The sequence below is a fragment of the Lepisosteus platostomus genome, chromosome 16 (genome assembly GCF_059453375.1).
Source record: "Lepisosteus platostomus isolate fLepPlt1 chromosome 16, fLepPlt1.hap1, whole genome shotgun sequence".
Taxonomy (NCBI): domain Eukaryota; kingdom Metazoa; phylum Chordata; class Actinopteri; order Semionotiformes; family Lepisosteidae; genus Lepisosteus; species Lepisosteus platostomus.
In genome coordinates, this window is record NC_142626.1 from 16,540,600 (window position 1) to 16,554,462 (window position 13,863).

The following is a 13,863-nucleotide window of genomic DNA, read 5'->3' on the forward strand; positions in this document are numbered from 1 at the left end:
GCACCACTTTAGTTAAGAACCTACAATACTGCAATAGAGAATTAGATAGCAAACTCAACAATCTATTAGCCATTTGGCCCTCCAGGGAGTTTCATTGGTCGGCCCATGATGATCTCAAATGGGCTCAGTCCCACAGTTCTGTTTGATTCAGCCAGCAGGCTACACAGGACCGTAGGCAGAGCATCTACCCACAGTGTTCCTTCAGTCATTAGATAACATCTTGTCAGTCTTTCAGAGTTCTGTTCATTCGTTTCACCGTTCCTGCAGACTGAGGGTGATGGGGGCAATGAAGGTCCCATCTCACCCCTAACAACGCAGCCACAGCCTGACACACCTTCCCTGTTAAGTATGTCCCTTGATCAGAATCCAAGCGGCTGGGCAGTTAAAGAGGCAGTGGCCTCAACCCACCGGGAAAACAGATCCACAATCTTTAAGAGTCCAGTTTTCCCTTTACATACTGGCAAGCTACAATTGTCAATTTGCCAGTGCATGAAAGGCCCTCAGGAGCAGGACGTTTGAGCTGTAGCACCCGCACCTGAGCTGTAGTTGACATAATTATCATGCAGCCCCACATTCTTTTCTAACCATTTGCATTTCTCTGTTCTGGAGGCCTCAGCCTGAATGTCCTGTAACTGTCCCTTTTCTACCAACAGAGGTCAAGAGACTCCTGCACTCCCAGGGCTGCCCGCCTCCCTCATGCACCAGAAAGGACCCATCGGTAAACAATATTAAATTGTCATTAAATCTTCAAGGCCACCCCACCCTTTGGCAACAGCATCTAATGGTCCTGAATAGTATCCCACCGGGAGGTGCCTACCTCCATGCTCCTGCGTCAGCACAGCTGCCCAGAACCCATTTTCCACACTTACATACAAAGGAATGGTTGATCCATCTGAGGAAACTCCAGTCCTAGCACCTGGTAAAGAGCTTGTTTCAAATTATTACGGGCAGCTTTTGCTGCTGTATCCAAGGCAATCTTGTTCTTGGACTGCACTCCCCCCTTAAGCAGATCTGTTATGAGGTGTGCTCACTCTGTAAAAAGAGTCCATCCAGGCCTTGTTAAAATTATACAATCCTAAACACAGTTGGACCTTATCGTAACTAACTTTATGTCCCTTTTTAGCTAGAATCTCCAAAACCTGATGCAGCTCAGACTTGTGGGTTTCCTCATCAGGGGAAGCAATCAGAATATCATCAACATACTGAATGATCACAGAGGTCAGTTGCGGTAGGTCATGTAAGTGCTGTCTCAAAGCCACGTGATACACTTGTAGCGGCGAGGCTTATTAATAAGAAAGAATTAAGTGTTCTGAGCCTTCCCAAATGAGGCCCCATTTCTCTGTTCATCTCTGTGGTGCAGCCACAGAGAAACTATTCATGCAGGCTGATTTAAGGTTTCCTAGGACAGCTCCCAAAGGGGGATGCACTTAGCCAAACCTGGCTATCATGATCAATGGTCATCCATTGGCGCCTATCTGTCTAGGGAGTGCGGAATGGACATCTGGACTGGCTTTCATGAGTGCCAGATGGACATCTGGACTGCATTCCTAAGAGTCAGGAGTAAGTGACTCATTGATTAACCAATCAGGGACTGGTAGGGCCGAGTAACCCACGTGGGACTCTGATGCCCATGGAACTTTCAGCCAATCAACGAGCTGAAGTTCCTCCAGGTAAAAACAGGCAACACAGAGAGCCTGGAAGATTCAGAAGGGATTCAGTGGAGAATTCTGTGGACTATTCTAAAGGGAATTCAAAGGAGAATTCCAGGGCAGGACGGCCCAGGAGCAGAAGGCTCCCAAGGGCAGGACATTCTCGCAGCGTGCCTCCTGACCATCCTGAGACTCAGTCCGGACAACCACGGAACGGCCAGTGTGTCCGAGTGCCAGAACTTTCCTTTGTTCTAAGAGTCTAGAGCGGAGGTGGCCAGAGAGTAACCAGAGGATCCACCCGAGGTTAGCACCAGCAGCAGGCCTCGTGAACAGGTCAGAACTGTGGACAGCTGAATCACTATTCAGAACTAGCTCTTCATCAGGAACGAACCGGTCCTCTTCCTGACTTGCTGGGACACACAGTCATCTTTTCTCCTGTGCGCAAAGTTTGCTAGTTAAAGCCAACACTAACTAGCCGGTCAGTGAGCATCAGCAGCGCACCGTCGCAAGCCGCACAGCACAGCCTGGCACGGAGCCAGAGAGTGCGGATTGGACAGCAACAACCCTGCAACTGTTTCTTTGTGCCCGCAGGAGATCTGAATCCCCAGAGATTGGATGAGTATTCAACTTCAATGCATTACAGCTCGAGAATTCAATTGTTATCCCAACCAGTTGATATCAATTTAATTTCTAAGAGTTATGTACTTGTTTTGAGTATCTAATGTAGAAGTTATAACCAAGTTCATTTATGAAACGGTCTTAATGAATGATATACTGAACGTATGTCCTCTTGATATGTGTAACACTTTGTAACTGACTGAATATATACCTTTTGTATTCTGATAACCCTCTCGATAAGATCTGTTAGTTTTACATGCATATTCTATGTATTAATAAATGTATCCTCGTGTATTACTACCTGTGTGTGCGTTGTTTGAGTTATGTCGCATGGTTGGATTCTAAAGCCATAAAAAAAGCAACTTTGTGATTTACTGCTACAATTAATAATTGTCCCAGTAAATGCCCAAACCCTACAGAACTGGTGCCGTCAGAGAGCCACTACATTTACATTTTGGCTATGGCAATGTTACACACTGTTCTGTATAAAGTAATTCCCTGTAAATGCTGCAGGGCATCCCAATGGAACCCACCCACATTTGAGTGATAAATTGCACGTCTCCTCCTAAATCAATGTAACGACCTTGTAGAGAGCACAGCTCGCTGCCCCCCTACTCCTGTGGCCTCCTGCTGTCTCCCCATATACTCTACACCACACCTTTGAGCAGTGAAATGAGAGAAGCATGACAATTGTGCTCTAGTATCCCATAACAGAGAAACAGACACCTTATTAATAGTACATTTTAGCTTTAACTCATTTTGCCCAATTGACTGGGATAGACTAAGGAAGGCTACAAGGGAGCTCTCTCAAAAGACCGTTTATCCTCATCAGAGAAATCTCTTAGCTGGGAGATTATTTTTTTCCTGTTCTTCCCTGTCAAATTAACCACAGGGCAAATCCCTGCTTTCTTCATCCTGCATGCACTGTCTACAGATTTTCTTAAAATGACCTGTATTTTTTTACAATAATTGCAAACCAGAGATCTCCCCTGGTCACCCTGCCTATTTCCGCACCTTAGCCACCTTATTTCTCTCAATCTGTCGGCAGAGTTTAGCCAGTTCTGCAAATTTCACAGTGGTGTTATCCACCAGTCATGATTCTGAATCTACAGCATTTTAGCGATATCTGGTTTCAAGCCACTCAACTAAATCTGCTTAATTACCAATGAGGAATCACCCCTTTAATTGAACCTAAGCCTAAGTAGTACAAAGCACAAATGCTAACCACTGAAGGACTGTACTGTCTTAATATATTTCAACTTTTTTTAAAATTAATTTTATACAAATACTATGTTTAGATAACTCATTTAGGTCCACCTGTACTGTGCTGGTATTTGTACTTATACATTTTAGACGCTCTTATGTTTTCTAGTCACTTAAGTTGATTTTGATTTGCTTTAGTCAAGTTTCTTTAGTTAAGTCTATAGCCAGTCCGGCTGGCTAAACACACTCGCAGCGTCATTTACTGTACCAAAACTCACAGTTACGCACTGAGGTCTTTTACACACACACACATGTTGGCACACAAATTCATAAAACACACATACACATCTTGAATATTTTTTGTACTACACCCTTAAATTATTAGATTATGTGTTACACCTCATGAACATTATAGTTTTGGTTTTAGCGTAAATGCTCTGTATTTTGTTTCACCTCTACATGTATCTCCTTTAACAGTGTAACTTTTTATAAACACAATATCACTTATTCCAACATCTGTCTGTTTATCCTTACACCACTGTTCAGCCCAAACACCATCTGACAGTCTGTGCTTTTTTTCATCTTTTCCTCACATTCTTTAACTTGCATTTGTCTGATATATAATCAGACACCTCCACTGCTTCATCAGACAGCCAGTTAGCACACATGTACAGTTTCTTACTGTGTCATGTGAGGTAACAGCTCATAGACAATTGCTTTACACTTGGAAAAAAACTGTGCATTGCTGCACTCATGCAACTAGGGGCGTCTGTTACCTCCAGATCTAAATGCCTCTCAGAGTCTTTAGAGAGGACTTACTGTACCTTGCACTGTTCACAAGTAAGGAACGAGAACACGTGCAATTCTCCTCCCAGATAAGTAACTTACCATCCCCAGAACGCCAGCATTGATGCTTTTGCCCCAGGCTGGACTTACGCACTAGGCTCCAGTCAGAGCTATTCTCGGCTCCCAATGTCCTTTAAATCCTCCTACTAAGTGATTTGCTCTTTTATTATGAGGTGTGTTTATGTTTGAGTGTTGTGTGTGTATGTTCACAAACAATAAAAACATCAAAAGCGTACACATTATCTACTTCCCACTTTCACTCACATCGAGCATCCCCTTTTACCTTCTGCAGAGGTTTTGTGAATTTATTGGGGCAATTTATTAATTGTAGCAGCAATAACCAGGTGGTTTGTTATGGCTTTTAGATAATCAATCAATCAGCGACGCACACACATAGATTCAATAAACGAGATACATTTATTAATACATAAATTGTGCATAAAACATATAACAGTCTGCCTGGATACAGGTGGCAGATCTTACTGTGAGGGTTATCAAAATGCAAGGTATATAATCACGAAGAGATGCAAAACACAAAGAGATACGAACAAAGAATATGCTTCAGTATACCATTCGGCTATACTACCGTTAATCAGTCTACATTAGCTACTCAAAAGTAAATACATTACTCATATGAATTGGATTGAAATCAACTTGTGTTGAGTTAACAGTTGAATTCTATAGATGCAATGTAGAACATTGGGTTTACTTATCCAGATGTGGATTCGTATTTCCTGGTACGGACACCAAGACCAGCTAGCGGCTGCGTCCAATTGCCAATAGGCATCATCCCGGCGTCCTCTGGCTTTTTGCCAACCAGTCTTGGTGCAGCTTGGAGATGGACGAATTAGGAGGAGAGATTTCTGCTGTGGCGACATGCCGACAGTGTCTCTTTAAGGAACCTACTAGTAGTCTGGCTGATTAGTAGAAAGTCTCTATGCACAGAGGGTGACCACGGGTCCGAGCAAGTCACTTTTTAGAGGAAAGAAACTCGGTTTTCTTCCGGTGTAGCGCTGTTGCTGAATAAAAACGTATTCAAGTTGTCGACAAGAGTCCAACCGTATACTCCGGTGATCAAGCGAAGCGTCTACGTTGGTGTCAGCTAGCAATTTATGTACGGGCATTCCCTGGGCTGACACTTTGCTGAAACAAGGTTCCAGTCCCAGACAACACTCACCGTCATGTGATTGTCTCTGAGGGTGTGAAAAGTGGCCAGAGAAGCAAAATTTCTGAGCTGTGCGGTGTCTTTTAAACCAGGACCAAGACAGGTGGTGATAGGTCGAAAGTTTAGTGGGCATTTCTGACCCACATGGGGTTACCACGCCCTGCAGGTTCCTGATTGGTTGGTCAAAGCGAGAGAAGAGTCACAATGACCTCTGACATCTAGGACCGCAATCCAGATGTTCCCAAGAATCTTACAGAAAGATAAGCGCCAGGAATGGCCATTGATCGTGATAGCCAAGCATGGCTTGGAAGCTGCTTCTTATCTCAAAGATAAATCTAAATCAGAACTGCATGAATAGCTTCTCTGTGGCTGCACCACAGAGATGAGAAAGAGAGATGGGGCCTCATTTAGGAAGCACAGCAACACTTAATTCTGTCTTATTAATAAGCATTGCCGCTACAAATGTATATAAAAAGAACAGGTTAATTCTCAAATTAATTCTCAAATCTGGTAGGGATTCAGGGAAACAAGTGAGAATTAATTATTAAACAGAAAACAGATGATACAGATAAGGATGTGTTAGTTTGACGTGATGTAATCAAGTACCACAGGGATCTCTACTAGGACCACTGCTCTTTATTAATTTTATATTTGTGACCTAGATTCCTGTTTAAATATTGAAATGGTCATATTTTCAAATATGGAGGAAGCAAACCGTAGAAGCAGCAAATGAAATTTCAAAGATTTAGAAACAAATCACGACTAAGCAAACACATTTATCATATTGTTGTAGAACAATTCTGTTGTAGACAAGATCTACTCTGAGGCTGTCCATCATAAAAGTATCATCACAATACCTGCAGGAAACACATATGTACCTAAAGCAATAAGCAATAAAAATAGAAAAATATATTCCACTCCAATTAATTTGTAATACTATAATCAAACTAATAATATTACTACAGAAATGTGTATACTGTATTATTGCAGAAAAAAATATATTAGTTTCCGTGAATCCAAACTAACTACCCCGAGCCCGTTAATTCCCATTGAACAAATCCTGCAGTTTTCTATTAAGCAATGTTTTCCAGTATCACGTCTATCATGTTACAGTATAAGCCTGTATGACAAAGAAGCATATTTTGTAGGACTCGTACATTTATTTCTTTGCATTTTCAGCAGAAAAATGTAAGAGCTAACAATACTGCCCCTCATCTTCTTCTTCTTGAGTTGACATCTTCATTTCCACTTCAACACATTGTCTGACTTCTTTTATCTCTTCCTCAGAGGCTGGGGGCAATGTTCCATTGAGTGCTTTTTCAATCTTCTCTGTTCTTGATTTTGTATTCCTTTGAAATTCTATTTTATTTTTCAGTACAATTGTTTTTATTCCTGCTTCTGCTTCTTCACAGCCAATCTGTAACTTTTTCCGTTCTGTATCAAAGTCAGATTTGCTGGGGTCTAAGGCCATGAGTTTCCCCAAGCTCCTGATTCTATCCATGAGGTACAAGTTGGAGATCTCTGTGTAGGTCCCAGAGATCATGTTCACCAAACTGGCAATATTAGATGCTTGGAAAGCTTGGTTATATAGCAGATCTCTCAGGAATAATTTTGCTGAATAGAAAAGCTTGGAAGACCCTGCTTTTTCTTCAGTTTGGACAGCATCCTTTAAATGTTTGTTTAGGTTGGTTTTGATTATGTTGGAGAGCATGTGGAAAAAGAATACCATCTTCTCCCATTGTTCCTTTACTTTTCCCATCGCATCCAGTCCCTTCGTCAGCATTTTAATAGTGGTCTTGAAGTCGATTTCTTTCACCTCACAGCTCCTCATTGTGACTAGGATTTCAGTCAGGTCACTGTGGTATTTGTCCAGATTTTCTAAGCTTTTCTGGAACATCTCTTGTGCTTGATTCATCTGAGCTCGACTCTGCTCTATGCGAAAACGGGCGTTGTCAGCTGCGACGTCGCCTGCACTTTTTCTCTGTGTACTTTGCTCCTCTTGCTGTTTGGCCAGTTGTGGGGGGGTTACAGGAAAGGCAGAGGCACCTGTGAAGTCTTTACTCTCGGTATCAAACTTCATAGCCTGTGTTTTATACTTTTTTAGTTTTGTTATTAACTCTTTTTGTTTGCTTTCTTCACAGACATTGTCTGGAGCAATATCTGTTAGACAAGAGCAGATTGTAAGAATGTCTTCGCACATTTGCATTGCTGTTATTTTTGGCTTGCAGTCTTCTTCTTTTTCCAAAGATTCCTTAACTCTTTTCACTTGATCTGCCACCCACTCAGACTTTGCACATTCCTTCTTTTGATCATAAAGTACGCCTCAATGTATTTTGTCTTCATGAAAAAAAGACTTAACTAGTTCTAGGAGACTCAAGAGAACCTGTGATTTGGCATAAACATTGCCTAACGCAATGGGATTTTGCTCCTTACTTGTTTTTCTTCCAAGCTTAGTTACACTTGCAGTACAAGCACTATAACAGATATTAACTAAATTAGTGAGGCCCTCCACAAAGTTCATGCCAACAATATCCCAACCACTGGGCAGAGAATCCATGGCTTTTTTATATTCTTGTTGAGCTTCATCCAACTGCTTTTGCATGTTTTCAAATGTCTTATTTGCTCTACGTTTTCCTTCTTCTGCTGTTTGTTTCCTCAACTTGGATTCCTCTATTTTCTGCTTCAGTTCTTCTAATTCTTCACTATAGGCTGCCTTAGCATTCAAACAGGCCTCCATCAGCTCTTGAATCAGATCAATGACAAAGGTGAATTTTTTCTCTGTGAGCTCTGACAGGATTTTACACTCCTCTGCTATGGAGCTGATGTTTTCTAGCTGGTCAGGGAGCATGAGCTCGATGAGCTTGTCGTCATCTCGGACAATCAACTTGACTGCTAATTTTACATACTCTGGCACATTGGTAGAGTGGAGACGAATCTGGTCCATGTTCTTATGGGCCTCGTTGAACGCACCCCATCCAGCATTGCACACTTGCATGAGACAGGCGCGGAAGGACTCTGGGTAACGAATAAATTTAAAACCATCTTTTGGGGGATTTTTATTGATAGAAAAGTCTGTATTAGAAGAGATAAAGACTAATTCTCCTAAAATGGCTATGGAAATTGGAGCTGGCATCAAAAACTCTTCCCAATTAGCATAAGGTTTCATTAGCATTTTGTTGTCATTTCGTACATCTTCAGGCTTGGTGATTTTTTTTGGTACCTTGTATTATTTCCATGATTCTTCTTCCTAAGAGTAAAGGATAGAAAATCAATTTGTGATCTGCAATTATGTGTTCATGTGCACTTGTACACATGGAAACCTTTCCTAAATATTCTGGATATAACATTGTAATGAGGTGATCCTGTTAACATTTTGTGTGACAAATGGGGGCTTATAAAATTTTACAATTTTAGCATTATATTATTGTATCAACATCAGTTCAGAAAATATTTGGCTACTTTAATTTCAAGCAGCAGAAACAGTATTTATTTTTATCCAGAGCTGTAATGATCTGATTTATCATTATTAAATGTGAAGGATGCTGAATGTCAGCAAAAACTGTAAGAAGATATACAAATTGAAGTTTAGAGATAAGCAAAAGGTTTCATACCCATAATTCAGTACAATAGAGTCGCGTTTATCTGACTTTCATTTATCTGACATTCCGTTTTATCCGACATAGCCAATTACCATATATACTGTACACTATGCATGTGGATGAAAGATCCCCCTTAGAATTTCTGATCTTGCTTTTCACTGCTTCTACTGTATAATAACATCTTTAGCAGTGCACTGAGATTTGTGGTTGGGTTTTGATCAATCATCATGCTGCAGTACAGCTTACCAGCAACTACAGCAAACTGATGTGAATTAATTTGATCCTTTTCTCCTGGCAAAAGTTCTACAGTTTTCTGGGCATAGCTGATGGAATTGCCAAGTCTTACCATGAATTTCTATAGAATTTTCCTTTTGCAAGTTAACTTCAATGTGACCGTGCTCTAGTAGAGGTCATTGTCTTGCTGAAGAGTACATTTTTCTACCTAATATAAAATTCTTAGATGACAACAAAACCGAATAAGTCATTTGAATGTCAGGTGTATGTCTCCTTAAACAACTCCTATAGGTAATAACTTGTAGAGTAGGGATTTTAGAATGGATGTACCAAAAGTTAACTCATGCAAACTATTGTATGTATGGATCTGCATATCTCTGACACTTCTCAAAAGTCAATAATAGCCCTTTTTATTTTAATTAATAAAAGTTACCTCAAATTAAAATATAATATTTAAACTTAGTAACATGCATATCAGGCAACCCAGTGATCAGCATTGCTGCCTTGAAGCACTGGGGCCCTGAGTTTAATTCTAGACCTTGCTCTGTGTTTGCATAGGTTTCCTTTCACAATGCAAAAACTTACTGTTAGATTAAGTGACTTCTGAGAAAACTGGCCTTGGTACTGTAAAAGTTTGTTTTTGTGTTTGTGTGTGCCCTGTGTAATGCACTGGTGTACCATCTAGGGTGTATTCTGCCTTGTGCCCATTGCTTACTGGGATAGGCTCTTGCTCTGCAACATCACTGTATTGGATAAAATGGAAGGAAATGGGCCAGCAGCTATATCACCCTGCAGCTCTCAACTGGCTACCCACTGAAGCTAAGCAGGGTTGACCCTGGCCAACCTGGATGGGAAACCTCCTCGGAAACTACGTTTGCTGCTGGACAAGGTGTTAGTGGGACCAGTGGGGGGCACCCACCCTGCAGTCTGTGTGGGTCCTAATGCCCCAGTATAGTCTTTCTGATGAGACCTTCAACCATGGTCCTGACTCTCAGTGGTCATTAAAGATCCCTGGGTATTTCTCTAGAAGAGTAGGGGGTCATTCCAGTGTCCAGGCCAAATTTCCCCTCTTGGCCCTTACCGTGGCCTCCAAATTGTCCCCATGTATGATTGGCTTGCACTTGCCTCACCACAATCCTCACCAGGAAAAGCAGAAGTGGAAATGGATAGAAACCCTATAGTCTCTCTTGGTAGCCTAAATATTGTGTCTGAGATGATAAAGTCCATAAGATTTTAAATTACACAGTGAATAGTGCTGTGAAACAGATTGTTAATCTATACTCTGTATGTCTCCTGATGCAGACTTTATGTGTACATATACTTGCATATACGTGTGAGTGCCTTAAGGCAGATCAAGTAACAACAAATTTCATTATCTACACCACTGTTGTCATAGTGTTATAAACATCACAAATAGAACTCCTATCACAAGATTTTCTTTTTATAATTTGTAAAGTGCAAATGACCAATTTTCTTATTAGCTTATTGTATTGATATACTTTGTACAAAATACCTTTGATGGTTTGAGATTATTTTGGTCTGTTAATCTCAAATACAGAGACTTAAATGTTATAAATTGTTGTGAAAGGTATCACTACAGTGAAAGATTAAATTTTGGAGTACAGACATTAAACACACAGAAAAGCAGAAACAGCATAGTTTTGCAATGCTTAAAAGAACTGCTCTTACCAGCCAGCAGCAAGAAAAACTCTCACAATAATGAGTGAAGGTGGAGTCCTGACTGACAGAGGCCAGGAAGATCAGGGTGGGCACCTGAAGTCACAGACTCAGCTGAGGAAACATGAGATAGCCAAACACATACACTCACATACCATTGTATTCTAAACCATTCATTTCTAGTCACTTTTTATCCAATACAGTAAGTACCTAGTGGAAACCTAAACAAACGTGCAGAGGATGTACAAATTCCATGTAGACATCACCCAAGGAAGTAAATCCAGGGCCCCAGCTCTATGAGCAGCAATGTTAACTGCTAAAAAATAATTTATGTTTTATTAATGTTTTACTAGGATTACTTGAAGTAAGAAGTAGTTCAAGTACGTAGCTGCATCAGCATCTGTAGGCTGCAAAGGAACAAGTACAGGTTTATTCTCTGTTGAAAAGAGAAGAAAAGAAACACAATGTTTTGGCTGTGGAGCCTTCTTTGGGTCCTCACATGGTGCAGCGAATTCCTTGATTTTCTTGTGAGAATCCAAAGAATGTGTCTCTCCTGATAAAAATAACTCCACCCTTTGATGACTTACCTGTGCTTACAATCTCAGCTTTGCTACAGTTATTAATATTTGTAAGGAGTTATGGCAATTGTATTAACTTCTATCCTGACTATAGAAAATATAGAATCAATAAAATGAGTATACTAATATACTCATTTTATTTCCCACTCCAAACTCTTTTATACAGTATACATCTGTATTGAATGCAGAATTTATGTATTAAGCAAATACTGTATTTATGGAAAATAACATTGAAATTGTACAGTGTTTAAAAGAAGAAAAAAAGTAGCAAAAGTACTGTTAAAGTACTGTTACTGTATATGTTGGACTTGAAAATAGTGCACTGCAATAATCTAAGAGGAATAATGATAATTTTGTATATATTTGCTTTGTCTCTATTTGGTTGATTTCAGACAATTAAAACTGCAAAGCATAATGCCGTCATTGCTTCACAGAAGAGGTAATGTTCTTTGGAGGTTCTGCATATCCTTGTTAACATTTTACCTTTCCATTACTTTGGGAAAGGTTCATCTTAGTCTCATCTGTACATAAAATGGCAGATGCTCTAAATGTCTTTTGACTAATCTTCAAAGCTGGTAAAGGAGAAGCATGATTAAGGTAAGGACATCTTCAGCCACCTCCAAACCTGGGAACAATGACAATAATAAATCTTCAATTACCTAATTAAATCACCACCTACTGTATAGTCAGTTAAGTAAAATATTTTAGGCACATTCTTAACTCAATTTAAAATAAGATGTTAGGTATTTCTTCCTTGTTTACAATGTGTACATGTATCAAAGCTGTTGTTGTTTACCTTTGTTTATGGTGTTAATATCTGCAAGCAACGTAATCTGTAGTTTCTTCTTGTGCTTCTGTGGACTGTTGGATTCACTGCTAAACTGCTAGGAGAGGATACAAAGCTGCAGAGGCCCATGGGATGTTTTGCACAAGGCTATACCTTTCATTGTATCTCAGGTTGTCTCAAATCATAAAGTAAGGTATGTAATGTAATAAATGATCAATGTTCCAGTAATCTTAACAAATGTCTATGACCCTAATAGGGATGACAGGAACCTAATTAACTTTTTCTTGGATTCTCATCACTTGATGCTTAGGGGAGATTCTTACTTTGTTCTAAACTGTTGCTCCTCTAGGTGTATTCCTGTCTGTAAGACTGCATTAAACTTTACATCATTTCTTTATTTTTACACTATCTCTGATGCGTGGAGTTTTCTTACACTCTTTCATGGCAGTTTTCAAATGTCCTCCTTTCTCTCTTTCAAACAATGTCTATCTCACACAATAATTTAATGCTCAAACAGTCATTTCATTTTCAGTTGCAAATAGTAAAACTCCCCTATTACAGAACTATTACAGAACTACATCTATCAGTTGAAGATCCTACATGTCCACCTTTGGAGAATCAACCTGTTGTTGCTCTTTGACCTGGATTTTATCTAATTTATTATTTCCCAGATAGAAATACTTTTAGACACAAACACCACCCCAGACATTTCTTATGGAACCTTATGGGAAACTCTTAAGGCTTCTCTTTGGGAGCAAATATGTCCTTCTCCTTCTTCTTAATACCAATCATTTGTATTTCCCCTTCTCTCCAAGAAGGATGGGGGAAATATCTTCAATGGAATAGAAACTAGGTTGTGACAGTTCAGCATCCACTTTAAAACAACATTTTAATGTAATTTGAAGAACTGAAAGAGTAGAGTGATACAGTGGTGGTTAGTATTGCTACTCTTACAGCTGAGGCCCCGGGTTCCATTACAGACCTTATCATGCTATCTACATGGACTTCAAATGTTTCCTCCAGGTGCTCCAGTTTCCTCACATAGTACAAAGACATACTCATAGGTTTATTAGCATCTGGATACATAGGCCTTGGTCTGAGTGTTGATAGGCTCTGGCTATTTTACAGATGCAGTCATTCAAAACGAGCGGGGTATGCTGCGGTAAAACACGGTGGGCTTGTCACCTCACAACGCATCATAACGCGTCATATCGCGTCATATGGTATAATACTGCAGTTATGATAATAGTATCAGGAATCACCGCCAGGTGGAGCTAATGAAGCTAAACCTCTCATGTACAGCATTTGAGCTGTTGACAGAAAATGCATGCTTTGAAATCACGATCACTCCTGAAAGACAATCTTTTTCCAATTAAGAATTTAAGTTGTATACTCTTCAGACTTATAAAGGTAAATTTCAACTGTATATTACAGCAAGTTAATCATTAAACATTAAAAAGTCAGTATTTTTTATAAAAGCAAAATAGCTAAGTTGGACAAAAGTACA

At 39.9% G+C, this 13,863-nt stretch overlaps 1 pseudogene; it reads right to left on the minus strand.

Moving 5' to 3' along the window:
* Positions 1-4,714: 4,714 nt before the first annotated feature.
* On the minus strand, positions 4,715-8,717 carry LOC148646974 (uncharacterized; annotated as a pseudogene).
* Between the last annotated feature and the right edge of the window lie 5,146 nt (positions 8,718-13,863).